Below are 5359 nucleotides of genomic sequence, written 5' to 3'. Positions count from 1 at the left end.
TTACTTTCGAGGACGGGAAATATTGTCGTTTGAAATTATATGTGTTTGTTAGACGATTTCTATATTTTCACCGTGGCGCCCACGGGACAATAACCTAGTTATTTATATATCTAGGAGCCATCATCAATTAAAATTTAAACTTCCTACAAGTATTATTAATGTGTAGCTTTATGTCTTTTTTTTCTTTTTTACTTTTTATGTAACTATAAACTGTCACTCTTTAAAAAGAATAAATTAAAAAAAAAATAAGTTTTACCCGTTAAAAACGTAATTCAACCTAGCATAAAATTTAGTCTAAATTGAAATTTATCTAGCACGAACGTAAATTCGATAGACTCGCGGATCTAAACAAACTTGCTACTAATGTAAACGTAATAACACGTATATGATACAATACGAAAAATAATAATGTACATAATATTGATAAAAAGTATATATTATTATACATAATATGTATCATAAAATCACCCTTTTAAAATTAATCGTAAACAAGTCAAGCTTGAGCCCATTAAATAATTCACAAGCCAAGTTTACATACAAAGACTGAAAATGAGTTAAGCTTAAACTTGAATTATTTAAAGTTAAACAAGCCAAACATAATCGAGCTTAAAAATCGGTGCGGCTCGCTTACATCCCCCCCCCCCACCAAAAAAAACACACACACACGCGCGCGCACAAAAATAATAAAAACATGATCAAATTAAAAGACTGATTGAACATAGCAAAAAAGCCAAAAACTTTAGCTAGTTTATCATCATACTAAAATTAACACATTGTCACCCTAAACACAAACACCAACATAAATATACAAAAACTATGTTTAGCTTTTCTAACTGGAATTACAAAAGCTTGAATCTTTACCCAATTTCTGCCCGAACCCGACTCCTAATTCACAAGAACCGCTTCATTACTAGAAGCTTTATTTGCAGCGATTTCTTCTAACCGTTTCCAGGTGGATTCACGTCTCGCGTTGACTTTTTCTTCCTTCGCTTCGTCTTCTTGAAAGTTGAGTAAACACTCGTTGAACAAATCCGGGTCAAGGTCAAAGAAGATTTTCCGAACGTTTAAAGTCAAACTATGCACTGCGGGGTTCCAATGGTGCCTCCCGTTTCTTTCAAGTGCAGGAAAGATTAATGGTAAATATTACTTTGCGGTTTTGCCTGATCAAACTCTCGATGTGATCGTTGTTCCAAAAGAAAAGAGCTCTTTCTGCCACCTGGAAAATTATTAAAAAAAAAATAAAAAAAAGAAGTATTCACTTATTTGAACTCGAAAATCAGTTTTATTTTTGGGGTAGGGGCAGAATCAAAAAATCTTGAAATGAGTCATTCGAACACGCATTTGACCAAGAATATTTATGTGGTCATGAGGAAATACCAAATCTACCCTTCAATATAATAAAGTTTTAATTTTTTATATTATTTATTTTTTCAAGAATTACCCTCATGGTAAATTTTGGGAAATGACCGTATTCTTAGCAATTATAAATCTATAATTTTTTAACACCAGAAACAACACAAGTCGATAAAAAGCATTGATTTAAGAAATCTTGACTTGGGAAATCAGAACAGGCATTTGCTTGAGAAAAAAATTTATATGTGACTATAAGAAATACCAAATTTACCCTTCAACCGGACAACGTCAACAAGTCAGCTTCTATAATTTTTCAAGAACTACCGTCAAGTCGTCAACAGTTTATTTGTGGTAATGAGGACTTATTAGTTATTACTATCATTCAAGAAATCTTAAAGTCACTTAAACAAAAAATTTTGCAGAAGTTAAAAAAAACAAACGTTACCCTGCAACACAACAACACTAATAAAGTTTCAACTTTTTTCATGATATATGATGATCTCACCACCAATCACTAATCTATAGGCCTGTAAACGAACCGAACGTTCGGTGAACTGTTCGACAGAAAGTTCGTTTAGTTAATAAGCGAACAAACATGAACACATGTTTCGTTCATTTATTTATGTTCGTGAACGTTCATTCATGTTCATTTATTTATGTTCATTTATGTACGTTTATTTATGTTCGTTTACATATTGATAGCAAGTAATTAAACATTATCCGAAAGAGTTATATACTTAATGGTTTTATATTTGTTCATATGTGTACATTTAAGCGTGTTCATATATGTTCATTCATGTTTGTTTGTGTCCATTTAGATTTGTTCATTTATATTTGTTTATCTTTGTTCAGTTATGTTCGTTTAACGAACATTAACCAACACAAACATGTTCATTTTTTAAATAAACGAACACGACACAAAATATGTGTTCGATTAAGATTCATGTCCGTGTTCGTTTTAAGCTAAATGCACGAACATGAACATGCCCTTGTTCGTATTCGTTCGGTTCGTTTACAGTCCTACTAATCTATAATCTTCAAAACCAGAATCAACAAATGTAGGAAAGATTGGGAGCCCAGTTATTGTCTAAAGGGTATATCAGTTTTAGCAAGAAAACGAAAACCAATTATTGAGCTACGTGTAAAATTACCAAAATATCCCTTCTTCTAAACAACTAACCATATAATCCTCAAGTAACAAAAATGATTTTGAAACACTCCCTATAAAAAGAACAATAATATGTACCAAAGATTAATAAAATTACCTGAAAATGCAGACTGTTCAAGCAACGCGCGATTTGCTTAAACAAAGGCACCATACACGATGAAACTCGGTTGTTGCGTTGTTTCAAGAACTCTTCCAACTCACCTAAAAACATAATCTCTTTCGAACTATTCGTCACCGGCCAATACTTCAACAAACCCCTAATCACCATATCAGCCAATTTGCAATCTTTTCAACAAACTGCGTAATACAATACGATAACTGCTGATGATACATCGCTAAACATTTCGGTTTATGCAACGGGATCAACGCCCTAGCAAGAAACAGTTTGTGTTCTTCTTTTAAAGGCAAAGCGAACCCGTTAACGATACTTCCTAAAATCTCCAAAAGCTCAGCGATCCCATTATGTTTCTCGGTCTCTAAAACAAATCGGTAAAAAATATTGTTCATACGACTTTCGAATAAACGACGGTGAACCATGAATTTACCGTACACTCTATGAAGAATCGTTTTTAAATACTCGCGTTCTCGAGGATCTTCGGAATCAAACAAGTCTAGTAACTTGAGAACAAAGTAATGATCAATGAACTTTTTTGCGACTTTTGCGTCGGCTTCGGGTGATGCGATAAACCGAAGTAGAAGCTCGTAAATGATTTGCAAATGTGGCCATGATGGGGTCCATTGACGGTTCTTCGTCTTCTACATCATAAGATTCCAAGACTTTGCAGTCACACGGTTGCGGCGTGAGCTCTCGAACAAATTCGCAGACACCATTTTCACAAACTCTTGCATAACGGATTCCGTGAACTTAACGTTGCTAGACGCCACAAAATCGACTAATTCTAATAAAGTTTGCCGCTTTATCTCTTTTTCTTTGAGGTGTTTCGTCGGGCCGTTGAAATCGAATATTACCGAGCACATAATCACTTTCTTGACGAACAAATTCTGTTTTTCAGAGGTGGGTACATCTCGAAAACTTGGTAAAGATTCATAAGAAACACTTACAGGCCCGCATTGCGAAAATGCGTTTCGTTCGGATTGAATCTAGTGTTTAATGGCGCCGAAATATCCGAATTCACAAGCTTTCTTGAATTATTCCCACTTGCTAAATCACTTCTTTTTGAACTTGAAGAATGAATTAGGGTTTTGGGTACCTAAAGATTCTTGATTCTTGGATGATTTTGATTGTTTTCTTGAAACCTTACTTAGAATTTGCTTGATCATGTTTAAGATTAAAACTTTAACAAGAATCCAATCAAGAAACACTCAAACCCTAAAATCCCAATTCAAATTCCAACTCAAATCATAACAAAATTGTTCCAAGATTATTAATTTATAAATAAAGCAAAACCCTTTTCAAGAAACCAATCAAGAAACACTGAAAACCCTAAAATCCAATTCAAATTTTAACCCAAATCATAAAAAAACTATCCAAGATTATAAATATTATAAATAAAGCAAAACCCTTTTCAAATAATATTACAACACACACCAAACACACAAAAACAAATCTGAACTGTACATCAAACACCACTATCTGAATCAAACCCAAACAAACACCCCCCAAAACCATCAATGTACCTTTTTTTCAAAATCTCCCACATCAGCTTATATTAATATTAATATTATTATTATTATTATTTCTTGATTTTTTGAAAGATTCAGGCTTTTGATATTGACACCAAAAACCCACTTGGAAATTAACAATCTTGGGGACTTGAAAGTGAAGATAAAGGGCAAAAATCTACCAAAATAAGCTGTTAAAAAGTAGTTTTTTAAAAAAATAATAAAAAAAATCTTGTGTGAGATGGATAAAAAAGTAAACTCACCACACCACAAGAATCCTGCTTTACTTTTGTTCACAACTTTATTTTAGGAATAACTGAAAAGATAAAAAGGAATCAAATTTGTGTGTGTGGAAAGATTGGAAAACTATGTTATGAAGAACATAGGTTGAAGAAAATTTAAGGAATTTGATATTTATTTTATTTTATATTATTTTATTTTTGTATAGTGTGTTGGTTTTATTAATCTCAAACTAATGAATTGGCGGCTACCGGTCTCATTTTTTTTATATGTGTGTTCGCAACGATCAGTGACTAACGGAATCCTAACGCCGTTAGTTGCAGGTCGCAGAAAAAACATTTTTGGCTTTATATTATTTTAGTTTTATGGTGTATTGGTTTTATTAATCTCAATTATAATCTTTTAGTCGTTGCTAGTCTAACTAACGAATTGGCTGCTGACAGTTCCATCTTTTAATGTATTTGTTCTCAACGGTCGTGACTAACATAATCCTAACGTGTTAGTTGTAGGTCGCTGAAAAAAGTTTTTGCCTGGAAAACTCAACATTTTTCGTCTCAAAATTCTTTGTAATCAGGCATATAGGAACCTTTTCATAGTAAATGTCTCATTATTGAGATCGTCGGAACCCTAGAACATCATCAGAATCGGTTGGTGGTGCTCAAGTGGTGAGTTTGGTTGATGGTGAGTCAGTCGGTGTGGTGGTGGTGGTGTTCAGGTTGAGTTTTCGTGGAAAAAACGTGACTTTTCCGATCAAAAACGTTTTTTAGACAACCTTTGTAGCGTTTAGGATTTGGTTAGTCGCTGGTCTTTATAAACAAATACGTTATAAGATGAGACCTCTATAGTCAATTCATTAAAAGGAACCTGCATCGACAAAAAAAATTATATTTGGGGATTAATACAACCAATATACAAATATTTTATTTATTTATATTATTATTATTATTATTATGAGAAAAGGGGGGTGTGTAGGGG

General features: G+C 33.1%; 1 pseudogene across 1 annotated transcript; it reads right to left on the bottom strand.

Moving 5' to 3' along the window:
* Positions 1–743: 743 nt before the first annotated feature.
* LOC143573061 (serine/threonine protein phosphatase 2A 57 kDa regulatory subunit B' theta isoform-like) lies at positions 744–3802 on the bottom strand (annotated as a pseudogene). Its single transcript, XR_013142361.1, has 2 exons — positions 2619–3802; positions 744–1216 (listed from the first exon to the last, which is right to left on the bottom strand). The product of XR_013142361.1 is annotated as a serine/threonine protein phosphatase 2A 57 kDa regulatory subunit B' theta isoform-like (transcript).
* Positions 3803–5359: the final 1557 nt, after the last annotated feature.

This window comes from Bidens hawaiensis, unplaced genomic scaffold (genome assembly GCF_021521415.1).
Source record: "Bidens hawaiensis isolate Kalapana, Puna unplaced genomic scaffold, B.hawaiensis_p1.1 tig00026193_1, whole genome shotgun sequence".
Taxonomy (NCBI): domain Eukaryota; kingdom Viridiplantae; phylum Streptophyta; class Magnoliopsida; order Asterales; family Asteraceae; genus Bidens; species Bidens hawaiensis.
The sequence above is the reverse complement of the archived record's forward strand: the minus strand, read 5'-3'. Positions and strand labels throughout refer to the sequence as shown.